A 24376-nucleotide genomic window follows, 5' to 3' on the forward strand; every position below is an offset into this window, starting at 1 on the left:
GTATCCTCCCCACACAGTAGAGCCTGGCAAGCTCCCCGTGGCATATCTGATATGTCCAAAACAGTAACAATAGGTCTTATTCCCCTGACCCTGAAAGAGCCTCCAATCATTGGGAAAGATGAGTAAGAAGAGGCTGTTAAAATCTCAGGGCTGAGTATAATAGAGACGTTACTGGTGCCCGCTATAGTAAATCGATGAACAACGGGATGACACTGATACAGTGATACAGTATATATATAAATATATGTCTTGGTATATATATATATATATAAAATAGTAAGCCTCTTTTGACAACTAAGGGGACAAGCACATCTATAGTAAATGATTAAGTTTAACAGAACTCTTAATAAAGTACCTTACTGGCAGGGAGGATACTGCAGCAAACACAACACAGTATATATTCCTTTCAAATGGCATGAAATTATATACCCAAGTGAACACATGCTAAAGTTTTAAAGCACAGGAGAATCAATAGGAATGGGCTAAAATCATGCCAACTTGTCTTTGGTTCATTGTGAAACTGAGCCAGCAGTTAATAACTAAATTGATTACAGAAAGAACTCCATTGGAGAAAATCATGGGAGACGAGACAAAAAGGGTTAGAGACCAGGGGAGGGTAGTCTTTAAATTTTAACAAATACATGAAAGTAAATATATTGGGGACTGATATAATGGACTTTCCATTTTGAAAAGGGCCAAAGTTATAGTAATAGAGGCGAGGTGAGTTAGAGTACAGTATTTGGTGTGAGGAAACCTCCAGCAGCAGGGAGATAGTCAGGAGGCCCTTCAATTATTAAAGGTTAAGGTGATTGTCTTAGAAACATAGCAATGGAGATGGAAATGGGTGGAAACATAGTGAAATATTTAGATGGCATTGATAGCATTTGTTGACCAGTATTTATTCTCAGATCTCAGATTTGTTGCTGGCATTTATTGACAGTATTTAGTTTCAGATTTCTGACTCAGTAAAATCTGGTGGAATTTAATAAAAATTTACACTGGTATATCACCTCACACCAGTGAAGCAGCCACACAGAAAAAAAAAAAAAGCAATCAGTGCTAGCATGGACATTGGTGGGAATGTCAAAGTGTTCAAATTCTTTGGAAGATAAAAACAATGATTCTCAAATATTTTTGAATAAGAGCTTTAAAAAGAACTTGGGATTTCCACTACTTGGCATGTACTTCAAGGGACCCAAAACATTATTTTGAGAATATATTTGAGCCCTTATGTTCTTTGCAGCACTATTAACAACAGCCATATTCTAGAAATAGCCCAAGTGCCCCCAAACAGATGACTGGGTAAAACAAAACAAAACAAAACAAAAAACAGCAGCGCACATACACACAATGGAATATTACTCAGCTATAAGAAAAGATGAAATCATACAATTTGCTGTTATATGGTTGGAATTAGAAGGTATCCTGAATGAAATCAAACAGGAGAAGAACAGAATGATCTTTTTCATATATGGGATATAAAGAAACAGAATAAGGAAGCAACACATAGCCAAAGGCAACAGAACCTGAGAGTTGGTCTAACGAATTGAAATTGTGCTTTCCTGTGGAGAAGGATGGGAGGAATCTTTAAAGCATTGGAAGAAAGCAGACACTCTGTGGTGAGTGTGGTATTGAAACCACAAATGCAAGAAACTACTATTTACAGTATACTGAAAACAGGGGCTGGGGTAGGAACACAAGTAATTTTTTTAAAAATTACTATGCAAACACCTACATGTGAAAGCTGATAGAAATTTTGTTCGCTTTTTTATAAAACCTGAAATCAAGTAAGATATCTTTAATATGGGACTAAACAAATTTTGGTACATCCTTCAAAGAACTACACAAATCATAAATAAATGCAAGAGGTTGAAGACTGGGGAACTGGACAAATTAACCTACTTATAGCACTGTAGCACTATCATCCCGTTGTTTGTCAATTTGCCCAAGTGGGCATCATAACGTCTCCATTGTGAGACTTGCTTTACTTTTTTTGGCATATCGAATACGCCAAATAGCTTGCCAGGTTCTGCTTTGTGGGCGAGATACTCTCGGTAGCATGCCCAGTTCCCTCAGAAGGACGGAGAAATCGAACCCGGGTCAGCCGCATGCAAGGCAAATGCCTTACCCACTGTACTATTGCTCCAGTCCTATAGTAACTTAAATTCAGAAAATTATAAACCTGAAATACACATTTTAGACTATATAGAGTAAATAAAAATGTGTGGATAGATGATAATGTACAAAGACATGAGTATCGCCACCAGAGGGATAGTACAGTGGGTAAGGACTTGCCTTGCATACACTCAGCCTGAGTTTGATGGCTGGTACCACATAAGGTCTCCTGAGCCCACCAGTGTAGACCCAGGAGTAAACTGAGCTACCAGTAGGTGTAGCTCATTCTCAAAAGAAAGAAAGCAAATGAAAAGAATAAAAATGAAAAAAAAAAGTGGAAAACAGGTTAGAATCTAAAAAATGCCAACTTTTAATTTCTGATATCTTTCATTTGAGGAAAAAAAATTTTCTTTATACTTATATATATTTAAATAGTATTTTATTAATGAATCACCATGAGGTACAGTTATAGACTTACAAACTTTTGTGCTTGCATTTCAGTCATGCAATGATCCAGTACCCATCCCTCCACCAGTGCCCGTTCTCCATAATGATTCCAGTAACCCTCCCGCAACCCCACTGCATCCCCCCTCCCCACCCCACCTTGTGGCAGGGCATTCCCTTTTGCTTTTTTTTTTTTTTTTTGGTCATACCTGGCGATGTACAGGGGTTACTCCTGGCTCGGCACTCAGGAATTACTCCTGGCAGTGCTCAGGGGACCATATGGGATGCTGGGAATCAAACCCAGGTCCTGGGGTCTGCTGCGTGCAAGGCAAATGCCCTACCCACTGTGCAATTGCTCCATCCCCAAGGGCATTCCCTTTTGAACTCACTCTCCTTTTGGGTATTTTGGTTTGCAATAGAGGTACTAAGTGGCCATCATGTTCGGTCTATAGCCTACTTTCAGCACAAATCTCCCATCCTGAGCGGGCCCTCCTAGCACCTTTACTTGGTGGTCCCTTCTTGATATGAGCTGCTTTTCCCCCAGCATGTGAAGCTGGCTTCCAAGCTGTGGAGAAATCCTCCTAGTACTTATCTCTACTATTCCTGGGTGTTAATCTCCCATTCTGTTCCTTTATATTCTACAAATGAGTGCAATCTTTCTATGTCTGTCCCTCTCTTTCTGACTCATTTCACTTAACATGATACTTTCCATGTTGATCCACTTATATGCAAATTTCATGACTTCATCTTTTCTAATGGTTGCATAGTATTCCATTGTGTAGATATACAAAAGTTTCTTTAACCAGTACCTCTGTTCTTGGGCACTTGGATTTTTTCCAGATTCTGGCTATTGTAAACAGTACTGCAATGATCATACAAGTGCAGATGTCATTTCTACTATACTTTATTTGCATCTCCAGGATATATTCCAAGAAATGGTATTGCTTGTTCAAATGGTAGCTCAATTTCTAATTTTTTGAGAAGCGTCCATACTGTTTTCCAAAAGGGCTGAACAAGTCAGCATTCCCACCAGCAGTGAAGGAGATTCCCTTTCTCCCCATATCCATGCCAACACTGGTTGCCTTTGTTCTTTTGGATGTGGGCCAGTCTCTGTATATTTATATATTTTTGAAAATGCTAATATTGCACAAAGATCTTTTGCATCTTAAAAGTTTGCATAATATTACTTGGCTTTCATGAAAGAGTTATGTTCCTATTTATTTTCATTAACCAAAGAAGTTTTGATATGTTGTACTTTTAGGACAAAATATAAAAAGGCAAAATTAGTACAGAGTATCTGTTTTATGGCAATCTACTCAGGAGCAGCACATAAACAGACTAGAGTTTGTGAGTGACAAACTCTAGCGTGAGTGACACCCACCAGCTGCTTGCTAGGAAACTTCATAAAAGATGTGTTGATCATAGTATTTGCATTTTAACTGGATGTTAGAATAAATTTCAGTTTGTGCATTATTTCAGTAGGTTATCTTTTGGGCCTGGAAACACTAGAACACATTTACATATAAATTAATGGTAATTATTTCTTAGTTTTACACTATTTGCCTTTGGAAAGATTTTTTTTTCTTTTTGCGTCACACTAGGCAATGCACAGGGGTTACTCCTAGCTCTGTGCTCAGGAATTACTCTTGGTGCTGCTCAGGGGACCATATGGGATGCTGGGAATTGAACCCGGGTTAGCTGTGTGTGAGGCAAATGCCCTACCTGCTATGCTATTGCCCCAGCCCCTGGGCTTGGAAAGGTTTTATAGGAATAACTCTATTTCTAAATACTTGGAGAAATTTGTAATATACTTTCTTGATAAGTTTGTTCATATAATATTTAGGAATAACACCTAAAATTAACGCACTAAGCCTTACCAATCAAAACTATCTACAAAACTAACTATATCTCTGTTCAAAAGAGTAGAAATTTCAATTTTTAAAAAAAGTAGGAGAGACTCAGTGAGCCTAAATTATACAAATCATGATAAAAAGTTGTCAGGAGGACAGTAAACTGTATAATCATGAGGGTCCAGGTGATATCAGTAGTCACGTGTAGATTAGGATCTCTGCCACTGGTGCCCTGGACCTGGATTTCAGATTTGGAAATAAATTCAATGAGGTGCTTTACATTGGAGGGATTCATTGTTGGTCATATGAATAAAGACAAGTGAGCCAAGAACATCCTGACGAGATCTGACACGTTCCGGGTGATATGTCTGTGGACAAGCCCAGGCAGGATATCCTGTGTAGGCCGGAGAATAGTGGTCTCCAGGAGAGATAAAACAGAAAAGAAATTCAATTAATGATATTCTCCATTTGTCAAATTCCTAGAGGTTTCATCAAATTCAGTAAATAATATAAGTATATTTATTCTTATATATATATATATATATATTTAAAATTGATCTGTGTACTTTGAGCACACATGGTTCAATTTTATAAATTGTTTGTGCCACATCGAGCGGTGGTCAGGATTTCCTCCTGGCTCTGTGAACAAAATTCACTTCTTTCAGGCTCTGATGGTATTGGAGAGTCACTGCAATAGAAGCTCTTTAACCCTGTATTATCTTTCTGGTCCTAAAGTTCTCTTTTGTAAAACTTTGTCAGGTGGTCCTGGGAACATCTGTCTAATCACTTAGAAATTAGACTTCAAAATTAAGAACATTTGTCTGCTAGTGCTGACATTTTAACCAAGCTTCCGCATACCTCTGAATATATGTGACATTCTGATTCAATTTCTCAGCTAGCCTAAGTTTTGTGCAAATCCAGACACTATTTCAATGAGTTTTGACCTCCCTTTGAGAGAAAAAAGACAACGTAAATGCACTGTATTAGTATTTCTCTCACACAAAACTCACGAGCATCAGGCTTCCATCCCTACCTCTGACAAAATGACTACAACAAAAATTAATTAGTGCTAATCTCTCAAATGACAGCTGGGAGAAAAAGAAGACTTGGATCCACAAGAATCTCTAAAGCACTGGCAATTTCCAACAACAACAACAAAACCACGATGAACTCCAACAAAGCTGGTGAGAAGAGCTGAACACTCAAAAAAAAAAAAAAACAATAGCAAACCAAAAAACAGAGCTGGTCAATAGGAAACAAGGAAAAAAATGCTCTTCATCACTTATCTTCAGGAAGATGCAAACCAGTACAGCAATGGGATATCACTTCACAGTAGAGAGACTAGCAGACATGAAAGAAAAATAGAAACAACCAACATTGGCTTAATTTTAATAAAAATTAAGAATCAAGCTTCTATATGATATAGCAATTCCAACACTTGGCATCCACTCCAAGGATCTCCAAAATACCCTATTTCAAACAGACATTTGCACTCCTATGCTTATTGCAGCACTATTGGCAATAGTCAATATATGAAATAACCCAAGTACCCATGAACAGATGAGTGGATAAAAAAACTGTGGTTGGTTGAGGAAGTAGTAAAGGGGGTAAGACACTTGCCTTGAATCCCACTGACCCCATCTGAATCCCTAGCACCACATATGCACACATATGGTTTCCCATGCACAGCAGTCAGTCCTGATGAGCACAACCAAGTATGTCCCACAAAATAAAACTAAAGAGAAGAAAAAAGTGCTGTAATTCTCCAATGGAATACTAGGATGCCATAAAAAGAGATAAAATTATGTGATTTGCTGCTATATGGACTGAACAAGAAAGAAGCATGCTTAGTAAAGTGAGCCAGAAAGAGAGGGATTTAGAGAGAATAGTTTTATATAAGATGAAGAAATACAGTAAGGGAATAACAAATGACCAAGGATCATAGCCTTGAAAGCTCCTACAGAATTGATTTTGCCAAAAGGGTGGGGTGGCATGGGGTGGGAGGTGGGTAGTCAATGATGGGGAAAGAATAAACCTGTGGTGTTATAGGGAACATTGTATGTCTGCCACTTTATTATTAAGTTTGTACATCACTGTGCCCAAATAAAATTATTTGAGGGGCCAGAGAGATAGTATAGTCAGTGGAGCACTTGCCTTGCATATGGCCGAAGATGATTTGACCCCTAGCATCCTATATGGCTCCCCCTACCTCTACTTTGAGTGATCCCAGAGCACAGAGTCAGGAGGAAGCCCTGAGCATTTCCAGGTCTGACCCACAAATCAAATTTATTTTAATTTAATTAAAAATCTGATCTGGGGACCCTCTGCGCCTAAAGACTTTGATTCCAAAGATGTAACATATTTGGGCATCCAGCGCAGCATCCGATAGCGATGCACTGGGACACCAAACTGGGCTACAACTCTGTGCTGCCGGGGGTGGATTTTTTTTCCTCCCCACCCTGTCTTCCTGCACGGAAAGCGGCGGGCTGGCAGCACCCATGTGGCAGGCACCATCTTCTGTGACTCCAAACCCAGAGGTATTCGGATTTTACTTTTGGGGCTCCCAGGAACTCATGGGAAGGGGGCGTAACCGGCACGCCCTCGGCCCAGATAAATCCGGAGCCGCTGAGCGCGAATCGGACCCTCTGCGCCTACAGACTTTGAATTCAGAGACTTCTTACAGCAATGCACTGGGACTGTGAGCTGGGCTATGTAATTTCTGGCAGAATTTTCCCTGGACTTTATACAGAAATCCAAAACCGCGTGGACGCGCGACTTAACATTTATAATTGTCAGCAATGTGAAACGGTTCCATTTGAACAGGTCTGACTTGGGGGGGAAACTCCAAATAATAACAGTAAGTTTTTGTTGAAATATTGAAGGTTTTTAATGTAGCCGCCACCTCTGGACTGTGAACTAAGCAAAAGCCCCACGCTGGCTGACGCGGCGTGGCGTACACCATACTATGAGGCGCAGGAAGGGGGATGAGGGGGAAAAAGAAAAAAAGAAAAGGGAAAAGGAAAAAGAAAAAAAAAGAGAGAGAGAGTTATGTCAACTATAGTGAGTTTTGTTTTGAATTATGGAATGTAATCAAGGTAAAGAAAAAATGAAGTGAAATTCATTAGTTATACAGTAGGGGGTAGGGGGTGGGGGCGGGGGGTATACTGGGGTTTCTGGTGGTGGAATATGGGCACTGGTGATGGGATGGGTGTTTGAATATTGTATAACTGACATATAAACCTGAGAACTTTGTAACTTTCCACATGGTGATTTAATAAAAATTTAAAATTAAAAAAAAAAATTAAAAAAAATCTGATCTGAAAGGCTGAGGTTTATGTAAGGATCTTCATCAGAACACTTTGGGACCAGACCTGCAGTCTGTATGAGTCTGAACTTGTATGAGTCTGAATTTTGCATTGTTCTCTGAACCTCACACTCTCCCTTATTAGCTTAGACTCGAAGCTGTTGTTATTTTCCTACACCAGGGTATGGGATTCCTTTTGACTTAAGTTCCAAATTTCTAGGTAGAAGTCCTGATTTTCTTGGTAGAGTTTCCCATGTCAACTTTGAGCTCTGCTGTTCTTCCTCACCAAGATATGCCCTGATCATCAGTCTCCACATACTGTCTTGATGTCACAGCTCACCAAAATGCTTTATATCCATTTTTTAAAAAAAAAAATTATTAGTCAATCACCGTGGGGTACAGTTACAGAGTTATAAACTTTGGTGCTTGCATTCCAGTCTCACAATGATGGAGTACCCATCCCTCCACCAGTGCCCATTCTCCACCACCACTGATCCCACTATCCCTCCCACCACCCCCACTTCATCTCCCCATCCCCCCACTGGCTTCTGTGGCAGGGCATTCCCTTTTGTTCTCTCTCTCCTTTTGGGTGTTGTGGTTTGCAAATATAGGTATTGAGGGTCTGGAGTGATCGTGGCCAACCTGGGTTCGATTCCCAGCATCCCATATGGTCCCCTGAGCACCGCCAGGAGTAATTCCTGAGTGCAGAGCCAGGAGTAACCCCTGTGCATCACCAGGTGTGACCCAAAAAGCAAAAAAAAAAAAAAATAGAGGTATTGAGTGACCATGTGTTTGGTCTATAGGGACTAGCTTCATACTATTTTATAGAGATAAAAAAATTATTACACTTCTAGATTCCCATGTCTACCTTTTAGTATCTAGGTTTTTTTCTTTTAGTATCTGGGTTTCCTGGTCTGCCCCAAAGCTTACTTTGTCTTCCCAGGGTCTTCAGGTTTTGCCACCTCCTTGCTACTAACTGGGATATTATTATTCCTTTCTTCATGACTCCAGGTTCTCAGATGTAAATAGTTCATTGTTGGTTCCAAAGTTTATTCAGCAGTGCTGTCTACATCTGAAATGTAAGAATTGTTCAACAGATATCAGATTGAGAAGTCATCTCACAATCATCTGAATATCTGAACTCAACTGAACTCATCTGAACTCAAAATCAGAACCCTAGAGGGAGAGCAGACACCAGAATCAATGTCTTGTTTTTTCTTTTTTCTTAAATATTTAAGATATGATTAGAAGATCATGGTATCTGAGCAACAAATTAAAATAAAGTTCATATCAAAAACTAGCCAGACCGTTTCACAGACACTTAGAGACACAGAAAGAACGTTTAAATTATCTGGATCAAGCCTTGTCTTTTATTCCAGGGTTCTTTTAATGAGATATTTCATAGTTATTATTATTGCATTTTATTACAGAAATATAATAAGCAGTATAGAAATAGCCTTACTCTATTCATGTAGTAAATAAAGCCAACTGAAATAGTGGCTCATTTCAACGACATTGTTGTGAGAATACCAGAATTATCACACCCCCACCACATTCTCTGTATTAAGTAACTAAGTTCCCATATTTTCCTCCTAAAGCTAGAATGATAAGCTCTGAAAGATTCTCATATTTGCTCCTCCTTTGCTGTGCAACCTTGAGAACTATTACTCTGACCTTTCCATTTTCATCATTTCTAAAACAATAACAATGATCGTACCTATTTTATAGGATTGTTACCAAGGGTTAAATGTATTATGCTTGTGAAAACAATTCAAAGAGTCTCTAGAACATGGTGGGCACTAAGAAAGTGCCAACTCTATTAATTAACACATTAGATTTTTGAAACTGATACTTAAAAAAGGTACTTTCACTCATAGAAATACTTTCTACAGTTAGAGATTAAAAAAATACCTCTTTAAATTGTTAAAAAAATTAGGAACTTAATACATTGGTGTGAATAAGTTTTATTCAACATGAAAATGAGGATATGAGACTGGTTGCCGTTTTGACAGTGGATGGGGTTTAAGGTCAAGATACCTAAACACGGAATGCAGTCAGGAGCGGGCAAATAAGCAAATAAAGGTGCTGGAGATGCATATTTCAAAGATTTTCAGTTGTGTCCCCGAAAGCCTCACCTTATCATTGCTGCTGCAGGAATGAGCACAGAGATGTCACCAGGGACCTTCTTTCCTGGCTGACTCTGCAGTCACACTTTGGACTGCAACAGTGAGGCTTCTTTACACCTAGGTAGTTGCAGTAAGCATGATAGCGTGAACTGTTTGGGAAGCAATTTCTAAGAGAACTGGCTACTCCCTGGCTATGGGGCTGAGCCAGAAGGTCTGGATCGTAGCAGTGCTTCCCTAGAGCTGACTCCTACTTGCAGGTAAGGTATTGAACTGATCATAGTTGACGGAAACAGAGGCTATCAAACAGAACTCAGGCTGCTCTTTAGCAGGTCTTTTTCTGTGGGCACCTGTCTCCTCTCCACCTAAGTATGTTCTAGTTACTTATGATGAGTTTTATGAATTTGGTGCTTCCCTCCCTCACTTTGCATTTTTTTAGATGCTTCAAACTCTGGACCACCTGATCTACTTGTGCTCTAATTAAAACTCATTTCTCTCTCGAGGAAAATATCTTCCTCTCTCAAATGTAAAGACTTGAGTCTCAATCAAACTTTACATGTTGAATGACTATGAATATATTATCCCAATTATTCCAGATTAATGGGCTACTGTCCAAACTTTCCCCACTCATTAAAAGTTGATTTTTCAATATATATCACTTCACTATTTTCACTGTTTTCCTGTTGCTCATCGATTTCCTTGAGCGGGCACCAGTAACGTCTTCATTGTGAGACTTGTTGTTACTGTTTTTGGCATATTGAATATGCCACTGGTAGCTTGCCAGGCTCTGCCGTGGGGGCAGGATACTCTCGGTAGCTTGCTGGGCTCTCTGAGAGGGATGGAGGAATTGAACCCGTGTTGACCACTTGCTTGCAAGGCAACTGCCCTACCCGCTGTGCTATATATATATATATATATATATATATATATATATATATATATATATATATATATAGGAGGAGGACTTTGTCAGAAATTGCTACTGGCTCTGCACTCAGAAATTACTTACGGAAGTTCTCAGGGAATCATATGGGATGCCAGGTATTAAACCTGATTGGATGCTGAGAATCGAACCCAGATTTCTGAGTGCAAGGCAAATACCCTACCAACTATGCTATCATTCTGTCCCCATGATTTTTTATCTTAAAATAAAAATATAAAAAAGCAACTGCGGGGCTGAAGCAATAGCACAGCAGGTAAGGCGTTTCCCTTGCATGTATCTAGGTTTGATTTCCATAATCCCATATGGTCCCCTGAGTACCACCAGGAGTAATTCCTAAGTGCAGAGCCAGGAGTAACCCTTGTGCATCGCTGGGTGTGACCCAAAAAGCAAAAAAAATAAAGCAACTGCTAGACAATTTTATAATAAACAACTAGATGCTTCAACCTCGGCTTTGTCAAATTGTAATAGCTTTCAATTACAATTCAGAATTTAAAAACTAATTCAAAATTTTATTAAAACATTATAGATACAGGGGCTGGAGTAATAGCACAGCGGGTAGGGCATTTGCCTTGGACAGGCTGACCCGGGTTCAATTCCCAGCATCCCATATGGTCCCCCAAGCACCGGCAGGAATAATTCCTGAGTGCAAAGCCAGGAGTAACCCCTGAGCATCGCTGGGTATGACCCAAAAAGCAAAAAATCAAAACAAAACAAAAAAATTATAGATATAATAAAAACTTCATTAGGATTTCATCACTGTCCTTCCATCTTTAAAAGTAGAAATAATACTGAATTAGGAGGTTAGTTTTCTGTGCATATGCCTGCATTATAATTACATATGTGTAATAAATAAACATTTCTTATTTCAAAATGTTTTTTGTCATGTAAATTTCTTTTTGAGATTGACATCGTGTCTTTGGCATTGCATTACTCAAATCACTACTCACTACAAAATGCTAGTTACCCTAATGTCTATAGCAAACAACTGTGTATAAGAAAAAAAATCTTATTACTGGGGTCAGAGAGATTTGTACAGGGGTTAAGGCACTTGCTTAACATCTGGTCAACCCAGATTCAATTCTATGCAGTTTTGAGTACTTTTATACCCTCATATCATATTTTTCTCAATTAGGGTCTATGTTGCTTACTCATATAAAATCTTAAGGAAAGGGTCCAGAAAGATTGGATGCCCCCGGTTCAATAACCGGCACTGCACAGGCTCCTGAGCATTCTGGTGTAATTCTAGAAACGGCATCCCAGAGCCTGAGCAGTGCTGCAACCTCGGATCCTAGCACAAAAGAGCCAGTCAATTACCAGGAGTGGTTGGGGGGCTCATGAGCACTCCTTGTGAAGGGTTCCTCAAATTCAGTTTCTCAAAAAAATCCCAAGTATGTCTTCTCCAGGTAGCAACTTAGGAATTAGAGAATTATTTTATCACATGGCCTTAATATTTTAAATTCCTTTTGTAAATATAGCAAAAAAAAGAAAAGCAAGAAAAGTAAGACTAGATATTTAATTGTTTTGGTCAAGAAATAATATGCATTTAACATACTAACATAGCTAAAAGTATATCACATGGACATTAGGTCACTCTAAGACAAGAGAGGTAGGAAATGCCAAGAATGGTATCAGGTAGGATAAAATTTACATATGTAGGCCTTACCTAGCTTATGGGCTAGTTTATAGCACAGCGGTAGGGCATTCACCTTTCATGGGGTCGACCCGTGTTCCATTCCTCCGCCCCTCTCGGAGAGCCTGGCAGGCTACTGAGAGTATCGTGCCCGCATGGCAGAGCCTGGCAAGCATATTGGATATGCCAAAAACAGTAACAATAAGTCTCACAATGAGAGACGTTACTGGTGCCTGCTCGATCAAATTGATGCACAACGGGATGACAGTGACAGTGACCTAGTTTATATAAATTACACAATATGTTGACACAGACTTGCTCTAAAATTTTCATTAATGACAGGTGGGATATGAACATTTCCATAATGAGATCCAAGAATATAATCAAATTTAATGTACTATAATTTAAATTCGAGTTGAAAATTGTATATGTAAATGAGAATAGACATCTTATTATATTGTAATAAATGGTTTTAATTTTCTTATGCAAATAGTTCAAAATCATTCAGCAATTACAAATTTGGTATTACTGATTTATTTTCTGATCATTCTATTTATCATTTCTTAAGGTTTTATTAAAATAAAAAATATAAAATAAATTTGCTATTGACTAAGGGGGCAGTTGGGATTGGGAGGAAAACTGGGGATATTGACGAGAGAAAGTCACACTGGTGGTGTTGAAACACTAAATTCTTGAAACAACCATATAATGAACAACTTTGCAAATATAATGAACCATATTTGCAACCATATAATGAACAACTTTGCAAATCATGGTGTTTAAAAAAAATTTTTGTAAAAAAAATAATATTAGTGTTCCATTGTCTGTCACAAAATTATAGTTGTACTCTAGTCTTGTTCTCTATTCATTACACTGCAATTGTTACCATTACATGAATTATACAATGTATTCATTCTCTAATGATAAATGCAAAACTTGTTTTTTATTATTTTAATTATTATTTATTATTATTATTATCCACACGGCAGAGCCTGGCAAGCTACCAGTGGCGTATTCGCTATGCCCAAAACAGTAACAACTGGTATCACGATGTAGACGTTACTGGTGTCCGCTCAAGCAAATCGATGAGCAACAGGATGATAGTGACAGTGACAGTGGTTATTTGTTATTTAAAGTATTATTATTGAAAACTTGCTTATTATTATTATTATTTTATTATTTACTATATTAGAATGAAATAATCATTTTGGGTGTGTCATGCTTTGCATTTGAACACAAATTTGAGTATCTCAGCCATTTCTTGGTGTGTGTGTGTGTATGTGTCTGTGTGTGTGTCTGTGTGTGAGAGAGAGAGAGAATAGAGAGAGAGAGAAAGAGGGAGGGAGAGAGGGGCTGTTACCTGCTGTCTGCTGTCTTCATCATTACCAGCCATGAGCCTAATAGTTCATCAAAATAGTTCATTGGATGGCCCCATTTCTACAAAATCATAAGAATTTTTCTGTCATCATCAAGTGTTAAAATTACTTTTGGAACTTAATGCTATGAAAAGGTATTTCACCGGCTTAGTTTGCATTAGTTAAAAATTATTTCTTGGGACTGGAAGAATAGCACAGTGGGTAGGGCATTTGCCTTGCATGCGGCTGACCCAGGTTCAATTCCCAGCATCCCATATGGTCCCCAGAGCACCGCCAGGAGTACTTCCTGAGAGCAGAGTCAGGAGTAACCCCTGAGCATCGCCAGGTGTGACTCAAAAAGGAAAATAAATAAATAATAATTTTTTAAAAAATTATTTCTTGTGTTTGTCATCTGTGCCTCTCTTCTTTGCATACCTATTCATATCTATGCTCATAATCTTGGTGCTGTTTTTCTTAGCTATCTGGGTAGCATTTTTAAAAATATAAATGCTACTTATTGTTGCAGATTATAATTTTAAAAAATTTCTGAAACAAGTTCATAAACTGTTTAGTGGAGTCACATGAAGTTTTAAATTTGAAAGTAACTGCATTTATAATTTTTAAAATTTTGATTTATAGTTAGCTTAAGACATTTTTCCCTAAACCGAGATCATATGAAAAAATATGTCCTCTCATTTTACTTTATCATCTAAAAATATTTCATCACTTATTGAATATTAGTTTGTATAAGCTATTAAGAAAATATATAGGTTTTTTTTCTTTTCTATGTGACTATTCAGTTAGAGAATATTATAGATTTTATAAACTGATTTATAATATTACTTCTAGTATGCATCCACATACTCTTAGATTTGATCCTTGGATCTGATTTTCTGCTTCTATTGTAAACTTTTCAAATGCAAAGTCTTATAAATCTTGAGGGCTACTAAAGTAAAATATTTCACTCATATACATTTTTTTCAGGGATTCTTTGTCCTGGGTTTGTCCATATTAATTTTCACTCTGTTATTTATAAGAAGAATCTTTTGGGATTTTAGATTCAGAATAAAATCAATATCTCTATCATATTATTTCTTTTGTCAAGTAATATAGTTCATTTCTCTGTTTCATTTACATTTTGATCAGTTGTATCACTTGCCTTCCCCTTGATCTTTGATTTGCTCGAGCGGGCGCCAGTAACATTTCCATTTGTCCCTGTCACGTGCTAGTGTAGCCCAATTCATATATTTTGATATGAGATTTTAATTTTATATTATTACATATCTTACACACCATTAAAAAGTAAATGAGACTCTCTGACCATTTAAGTAACTTAGGATGAGATTATTTTGTAGATGATAACACTTTCTGCAAATAAAGCATTTGACTTTTTTCAGGGTGGCTGGGGTCAAACCCAGGTTATAAATTATTAAGACATGTGCTTGTCTAAGTTTTGATTTTTTTAATTATTTACAAATATTACTTCTTTTTTACTAAGGCAATCTACAGAGTGGGAAAGGATATTCACCCAATACCCATCCAAAAAAGGATTGATATCAAGGGTATACAAAGCACTAGTTGAACTCTACAAGAAGGAAATATCTAACCCCATCAGAAAATGGGGCGAATAAATGAACAGAAACTTTCCCAAGAAAGAGATACGAATGGCTAAAAGGTACATGAAAAAATGCTCTGCATCACTAATCATCAGGGAGATGCAGATCAAAACTTACCATGAGATACTACCTCGCACCACAGAGAATAGCACACATCCAAAAGAACAAAAGCAACAGCTGTTGGAGAGGATGTGGGGAGAAAGGGACCCTCCTACACTGCTGGTGGGAATGCCGACTGGTCCAGCCCCTTTGTAAAACAATATGGATGATTCTCAAAAGATTAGAAATTGAGCTTCCATTTGATCCAGCAATACCACTTCTGGGAATATATCCCGGAGAAACAAAAAAGTACAGTCGAAATGACATCTGCACTTATATGTTCATCGTGGCACTGTTTACAATAGCCAGAATCTGGAAAAAACCCGAATGCCTAAGAACAGATGACTGGTTAAAGAAACTTTGGTACATCTATACAATGGAATACTATCCAGCTGTTAGAAAAGATGAAGTCATGAACTTTGCATATAAGTGGATCAACATGGAAAGTATCATGCTAAGTGAAATAAGTCAGAAAGAGAGAGACAGACATAGAAAGACTGCACTCATTTGTGGAATATAAAATGGCAGAGTAGGAGACTAATACCCAAGAATAGTAGTATATAATACCAGGAGGTTGGCTCCGTGGTTTAGAAGCTAGCCTCACACACTGGGGAAAAGTCATCCCAGATAGAGAAGGGAGCACCAAGTAAAATGTGATTGGAAATCCCAAACGGGGAGGGAGATGCACGCTGAAAGTAGACTAGAGACTGAACATGACGGCCACTCAAAACCCCTATTGCAAACCACAACTCCCAAAAGGAGAGAGAGAGAACAAATTTGAATGCTCTGCCACAGAGGCGGAGCGGGGTGGGGGGGATGGGATAGGGGGGTGGGAGGGATACTGGGTTCATAAGTGGTGGAGAATGGACACTGGTGGAGGGATGGGCTCGAACATTGCATGAGGAAAAACAAGCACGAAAATGTGTGAATCTGTAACTGTACCCTCACTGTGACTCACCAATTAAAAAATAAATAAATAATTAAAAAAATTTTAAAAAATTTAAAAATGACTAAAAAAAAATATTACTTCTTTTTTTGTCTCATTAAATTGACAAACTTTTGGTATAACGAATAAAAGTTGTGATAAGAGCATATTTTAATTTCCAATGTGAATAAGAATATTTATAAAATATTGTCATTAAATGATGCATATTTTATGATATTATTTTTGTTAAGAATCATTCTGTTTTCAGTTTATTTTTAACTTATTACTATAATAACTTGCATTTTATAGGCTTTTTCAGTGTTGAGTGACATAATAGTATATCATTTTCTCCTTTAAATTGTTATATAGCATATTATATTTTATACTGGATTGTTCTTTAATTATTGAAATAAGTATAACTTGTGCTATTTTATTTTTATATATGACTTTTACTCCTGGCTGAGTAATCAAAATATATACTTTTGTTTCTGAGTAATTTCTCCCATATTATCTGATTATTTTAAAGATCTTGAATTCTTTCCAGCTTTAATGTTCCCATCTGTGTTTATAGCTCTGTCTTGCCTATGAGTGGAGTAATAATATTTTCTCTGTTTTTAATGCTTTAGTTTAAGGTTACTGAGCTACCAATACTAAAGCAAAGTAAGTATTTCTAGTAAAAAACAGAGAATTAAGAACTGCTGGTTTACATATAAGAAACTTTGCTATGTAAATGGTAATTGAATATAAGAGACAAATGAGATAATCTACAGAAAGAATGCAGAAGGGTCAGAGAGATAGTGCAGAGCTTAATTGCCTCGCACATGGCTGACCTTGTTTCAATCCCCAGAACTGCATATGGTTGCCAGAACACTGCCAGTAGTGATATCTGAGCACAAAACTAGGAGTAAACCCTGAGCACTGCTGGGTGTGGCCCAAATATTGAAGAAGGAGGAGGAAGAGGATAAGGAGGAGGAAGGTAGGAGCAGGTTACTTAGGCATAAGACTAAGATTTGAATATTTCTTGTATTTATTAGTCATATAGATGATATTGATTCAACATATGAGAGAGAAAATACCAGGAAGATAAAAATTGAAAAGACATAAGTGTTACTCCTGAAATTCATATGCAACAACAAGCCCCCATGAATAGCTAAAGCAACTCTTGAGAAAAGAATATGGGAGGAATCACACTCCCCAATCTCAATCTCTACTACAAAGCGGTAATAATTAAAACAGCATGGTACTGGAACAAAGGCAAAGCCACAGACCAATGGAACAGGGTTGAATATCCTGACACACACCCTCAAATATATAATCATCTAATCTTTGATAAGGGAGCAAAAAATGTGAATTGGAGCAAGGAAAGTCTCTTCAACAAATGGTGCTGGCAAAACTGGACAGCTACATGCAAAAAAAAAATGGACTTAGATATCTACTTAACACCATGTACAAAAATCAGGTCAAAGTGGATTAAAGATCTCAATATCAGACCAGAATCCATAAGGTACATGGAAGACAATTTTGGCAAAACCCTCCACGACATTGAAGGTAAAGGTATTTTCAAAGATGACACGTCACTAGCCAAGCAAGTGAAAACAGAGATAAACAAATGGGACAACCTTAAACTAAGAAGCTTTTGCACCTCAAAAGAAACAGTGACTTCTATTCGCTGATGATATGATATTATACTTAGAAAACCCTAAAACCTCTACCAAGAAACTCCTAGAAACAATAGACTCGTATAATAAAGTTGCAGGATATAAAATCAATACCCAAAAGTCCATGGCTTTCTTATATGCAAATAGTGAGAGAGAAGAAAGTGACATGATAAAAGCTATTCCGTTCACAATTGTGCCTCAAAAATTCAAATACCTCAGAATCAGCTTAACTAGGGAGGTAAAGGACTTGTATAATGAAAACTACAAAATGCTACTTCAGGAAATAAAAGAAGACACGAGGAAATGGAAAAATATCCCCTGCTCATGGATTGGAAGAATTAATATTGTCAAAATGGCAATTCTCCCCAAAGCATTGTACAAATTCAATGTGATCCCTATAGGGATACCCTTGTCATTCTTCAAAGAAATGGAGCAAGCGCTCCTGAAATTCATATGGAACAATAAGCCCCCACGAATAGCTAAAGCAATTCTTGGGAAAAAGAAAATGGGAGGAATCAACCTCCCCAACTTCCAACTCTACTACAAAGCGGTAGTCATTAAAACAGCTTGGTACTGGAACAAAGGCAGAGCGGCAGACCAATGGAACGGGGTTGAATACTCTGACACATCCCCCCCAAATATATGACCATCTAATCTTTGATAAGGGAGCAAGAAAGATGAAGTGGAGCAAGGAAAGCATATTTTTTTTTTAGGTCACACCCGGCGATGCACAGGGGTTACTCCTGGCTCTTCACTCAGGAATTACCCCTGGCAGTGCTCAGGGGACCATATGGGATTGCTGGGATTAGAACCGAGAACGGCCGCGTGCAAGGCAAACGCCCTACCCGCTGTGCTATCGCTCCAGCCCCAAGCATGTTTAACAAATTGTGCTGGCAAAACTGGACAGCTACATGCAAAAAAATGGGCTTAGACCTCCACCTATCATCATGTACAAAAGTCAGATCAAAATGGATTAAAGACCTCAACATCAGACCAGAATCCCTAAGGTACATTGAAGACAAGGTCGGCAAAACCCTCCACGACATTGAAGCCAAAGGTATCTTCAAAGCTAACACGCCACTGGCCAAGCAAGTGAAAACAGAGATAAATAAATGGGACTATGTCAAACTAAGAAGCTTCTGCACCTCAAGAGAAACAGTGACCAAAGTACAAAGACAATCTACAGAATGGGAAAGGATATTTACGCAGTACCCATCCGATAAAGGGTTGATAACAAGGATATACAATGCACTAGTTGAACTCCACAAGAAGAAAACTGCCAACCCGATCAAAAAATGAGGTGATGAAATGAACAGAAACTTTCCCAAAGAAGAAATCCGAATGGCTCAGAGGCACATGAGAAAATGTTCCACATCACTAATCATCAGGGAGATGCAGATCAAAACAACCATGAGATATCATCTCACACCCCAGAGACTGGCCCACATCCCAAAAAACAAAAACAACCAGTGTTGGCATGGATGCGGGGAGAAAGGGACTCTTCTTCACTGCTGGTGGGAATGCCGACTAGTTCAGCCCTTTTGGAAAACAATATGGACGATTCTCAAAAAATTAGAAATTGGGCTTCCATTTGACCCAGCAATACCACTCCTAGGAATATATCCCGGAGAGGCAAATAGTATAGCAGAGATGGCATCTGTATTTCTATGTTCATTGCAGCACTGTTTACAATAGCCAGAATCTGGATAAAACCAGAGTGCCCCCAAACAGATGACTGGTTAAAGAAACTCTGGTACATCTACACAATGGAATACTATGTAGCCATCAGAAAACATGAAGTCATGAAATTTGCATATAAATGGATCAACATGGAAAGTATCATGTTGAGTGAAATGAGTCAGAAAGAAAGAGACAGACATAGAAAGATTGCACTCATGTGTGAAATATAATGTAACTGAGAAGTACAAGTTGGCAATGATGCAACTTCTGGCAGATATCTCTCTGGACTTAGTTACTAAAATACTAAAATACAGAAACCCAAAACCGAGAGGCCGCTAAGTGTGGTCACTCGACCTCATACCTCTTCATTCTCAGCAATGGAAAACAAATTATCTAATGCTTCCTTTTCAGCAGGTCTGACTTTAGGGGAGAGACTCTCCAAACAATAATAGTGAGTTTTGTAGAAATATTGAATGCAATCAAAGTGAAAGTAAAGTGAAATTTATTAGTTACACAGGTGGGGGGCTAAGGGTGGGGGGCTAGGGGCGTGGGGGGGCTAGGGGTATGGGGGTGCAGGGTGGACCTATACTGGGATTCTTGGTGGTGGAATATGTGCACTGGTAAAGGGATGGGTATTCGAGCATTGTATAACTGAGACTTAAACCTGAAAACTTTGTAACTTTCCACATGGTGACTCAATAAAAAAATTTAAAAAAAAAGAAAGAAAGAAACAGTGACCAAAATACAAAGACAGTCTACAGAATGGGAAAAGATATTCACCCAATACCCATCTGATAAGAGGTTGATATCAAGGATATACAAGGCACTGGTTGAACTCTACAAGAAGAAAACTTCCAACCCCATCAAAAAATGGGGGATGGAAATGAACAGAAATTTTCTCAAAGAAGAAATCCGAATGGCTCAAAGACACATTAGAAAATGCTCTACTTAACTTATCATTAGAGAGATGCAGATGAAAACAACAATGAGATATCATTTCACACCACAGAGACTGGCTCACATCCAAAAGAACAAAAGCAACTGGTGTTGGCGTGGATGTAGGGAGAAAGGGACTCTCACTGTTGGTGGGAATGCTGACAGGTTCAGCATTTCTTTTTGAAAACAATATGGACTATTCTCAAAAAATTAGAAATTGAGCTCCCATTTGACCCAGCAATACCACTCCTGGGAATATATCCCAGAGATGCAAAAAGGTATAGTAGAAATGACATCTGCATTTATATGTTCATTGCAGCATTGTTTACAATAGCCAAAATTTGGAAAAAAACAGAGTGCCTCAAAACAGAGGACTGGTTAAAGAAGCTTTGGTACATATACACAATGGAATACTATGCAGCTGTTAGAAAAGATGAAGTCATGAAATTTGCATATAAGTGGATCAAAATGGAAAGTATCATGTTGAGTTCAAGTCAGAAAGAGAGAGACAGACATAGAAAGATTGTACTCATCTGTGGAATATAAAATACAGAGTGGGAGACTAACACCCAAGAGTTGTAGAGATAAGGACCAGGAGGTCTACCCCAAAGCCTGGAAACTGGCTTCACAACCTGGGGGAAAAGGCAGCTTAGATAGAGTAGGGAACACCAAGTAGAGGATGTTGGGAGGACCCATTCAGGTTGGAAGATGCAAACTAAAAGTAGACTATAGACCAAACATGAAGACCGCTCAATACCTCTATTGCAAACTATAATACCCAAAATGAGAGAGAACAAAAGGAAATGCCCTGCTGCAGAGGCAGGGTGGGGTGGTGGGGGATGGGGTGGGGGTGGTGAGAGGGATACTGGGAACATTGATTGAGGTGAATGGGCACAGGTGGAGGGATGGGTAAATAATCACTGTATGAGTGAAATGCAAACACAAAAGTTCATAAGTTTGTAACTGTGGTTCTCTAATAAAAAACTTTAAAAAAGACGAGTGTTATAAATGTTCCAAATAAGACTGTTAATAATATTGAAAGTTACTAAAAGTATACTTAAGATGATAGAAAATACTCTTCAGCTCTGAAATGTTAAGTATTTTACATACACAATTTGTAAAATCACTGATCATTCAGTCTAAATAATAACAAAATAGTCCAAATAAGTTTTTTTCTATATTTTTATACTACTTTTTATCTAGAGAGGCAAAATTATGAGATTCTGGGTGTTGTAGCCTCTGATGAACATCTATGCTAAAGTGAGATCTCAGGGTAAAAGCTTCTGTTACTGCAGTGGAAAAGACACACAGAGTGACATCAGACACTTGAGTGTTGCTATAAATTGCCCTAATTTATAAAGACCTGTCTACTGTGTACCCATGTAGTAGGTAAATAATGGGTAGGTAAACATTAGCTTTCCCACGTGTTTTCCCTCTGTGATTATCAAGAAAATGCACTGAGAGTTTCCTTTCATTCATATAGCCCTTGTGAATAAAATTTACCTATAAAATTTGTATTCAAGTATTGAATGGAAAACCAAAACTATTGTTTTTATTATTCTCCCATTACTAAGGATGTTTTATGTCTTTTTTAGTAATTTCATAGAAATTTTTGAGCATCATAATCATTTGAATTTATTATTGCTCTGTAGCGCTGTCATCCCATTGTTCATCGATTTGCTCGAGCAGGCACCAGTAACATCTCCACTGTGAGACTTGTTACTCTTTTTTGGCATATAGAATACACCACAGGTAGCTTGCCAGGCTCTGTCAAGCATGCGTACAGAATACTCTCAGTAGCTTGCTGCACTCTCAGAGAGGGACGGAGGAAATGAACCTGGGTCGACCACGTGCAAGGCAAACACCCTACCCACTGTGCGATCACTCCAGTCCAATTTATTATCAAGATTAAAAAAAATCAACCTTTCATTGAATTACAGAATTGCTTAATAATTTTGGAGTGAGGAAGTACAATCAAAACCCAAATGTGATCTGCCTACTTACAGGCACCAACATTTATTCTAAAACATAAATAATGTTCCTTGGGGCCAGAGAGATAGTACAATGGGCCCCATACTTGCCTCACAGGCGGCTGACCTGGATTGAACCCCTGGCATCCCATAAAGTCATCTGTGCTGCACAAGGACTGATCCCTGAGCACAGAGCCAGGAGTAAGCCCTTAGCACTGCTAGTGTGGTCCCCAAACATAAAAATAATGATAAATGTTCTTATCTTGAAATGCATAGAGTCAGTTTTGATTCAGGTTCTCCATTCTGCTATTTTTGAAAAATACAATTTTTAATAAATAACGCGAACTTCTAAAAGCAGAAACTAGAAATATCATTTTCTACTATTCTTTTGACTCCAGAAAGCTATAAGGAGGTGTTTGAAAAGAATAATACTTAGAATTAAGTAACCCAGAATCTAATTTACTAGGTGCAAATTTACAAGCTGTATGACCTCCTGCATATCATATATTTCTATGTACTTCACTATGCTTTAAAATGAGACTGTTGGGTCAGATTGTTAAATTTCCTGCTGGCATTAACATTCAATAAATCTAAAGAAGTAGTTGCCATCATACTTTAAATATAACAAAACTGTCAAGGAAAGATATTATGATTCTGGCAACCAGGCTGATATTACACATACCTTCAAAGCATCAAGCCTGATACTTGGCTGATGCCTACATTATTTATGTATTTATTCAAACTCCTGAATGAATTTAAAAGTGAACATTTTATTAATTGAGACTTGTCCAAATGAGTTTAGGAAAGTGCAGAGAAGACTGTGCTTTGGTTACTAACTTTTAAAACAATTGAACTGTGATAACCTGTGCACAAAATCCACTTATAAAAATAAATTGAAAATAATCAATTTATAAAACACCTAGAAGCAAATAGGCACGTTTAAACAGAAGGAGCAGCTATAAACAGTACCCCCCAAAAAGCACAATGCTCAATATTGAATGATTTACAAACACACACATAGTACCTTCTCTGTTAAACATTAGCAATATATCTAGCTACTTCAAAACTTAATACCATCATTTTGTTTGTTTTATGAGTTAAGTCCTGAAAAAAAGCTCAATAGAAACTTTTCCACACTGCTATATTAAGAATCCCCATGTAAGGGAAAGATTCACAATATGGTTGGAATAAATGGTTATTTGCTTTTAGAACCTAAAAAATTAACTTGTTTGCTCAGATTTGACTTACTGACATTTTATTAAATTAGAAATTCTTACCACTTTGCCTGTTGTGCAGCAGTGTTTTCCATTTCGCTTTTTCCTGTATAAATAAGGTTGCCTTTTAATATTTGACAAAGAATCACTTTTCATCTAAATAGTCATTAAATTCTTAACGTTTTAATTTTTAATAACAAATGACACCACAAAACAATGCAATACTGGGGATCTAAATTGTAAAATAAAATTTTCTTTATTTTTTGGCACTCTATTTATAATCTATAAAATATGTTTACACTACCAGCTCCCCAAAATGAAATATGTAAAAAACCAAATGAGATCTAATCAAAATAAATGAAATTAAAACTCTAGTAATTTTATGTATTTTAGGGATAACAAAAGAATACATTTCTCATTTAATTAAAATGCATTGTCTTTTCATGTTAGTTGCACTATTAGCAATAATTGATGCCAATCATTTCCTTCACCTTGGTATACTTTTTTCTCTTGG

At 37.6% G+C, this 24376-nt stretch overlaps 1 long non-coding RNA gene across 1 annotated transcript in view; it reads right to left on the minus strand.

Annotated features, from left to right (window-relative positions):
• Window positions 1-3445: 3445 nt before the first annotated feature.
• LOC129404917 (uncharacterized) overlaps window positions 3446-24376 on the minus strand; it is a 32005-nt gene continuing 11074 nt past the window's right edge. Inside the window, exons 2-6 of the long non-coding RNA XR_008630249.1 lie at window positions 23926-23968; window positions 13770-13846; window positions 9849-9956; window positions 8644-8785; window positions 3446-4827 (exon numbers count right to left, since the gene is read on the minus strand). This is a non-coding gene — a long non-coding RNA (uncharacterized LOC129404917). The remainder of the gene's footprint in view (window positions 4828-8643; window positions 8786-9848; window positions 9957-13769; window positions 13847-23925; window positions 23969-24376) is intronic.

The sequence above is a fragment of the Sorex araneus genome, chromosome 5, assembly GCF_027595985.1.
Source record: "Sorex araneus isolate mSorAra2 chromosome 5, mSorAra2.pri, whole genome shotgun sequence".
Taxonomy (NCBI): Eukaryota; Metazoa; Chordata; class Mammalia; order Eulipotyphla; family Soricidae; genus Sorex; species Sorex araneus.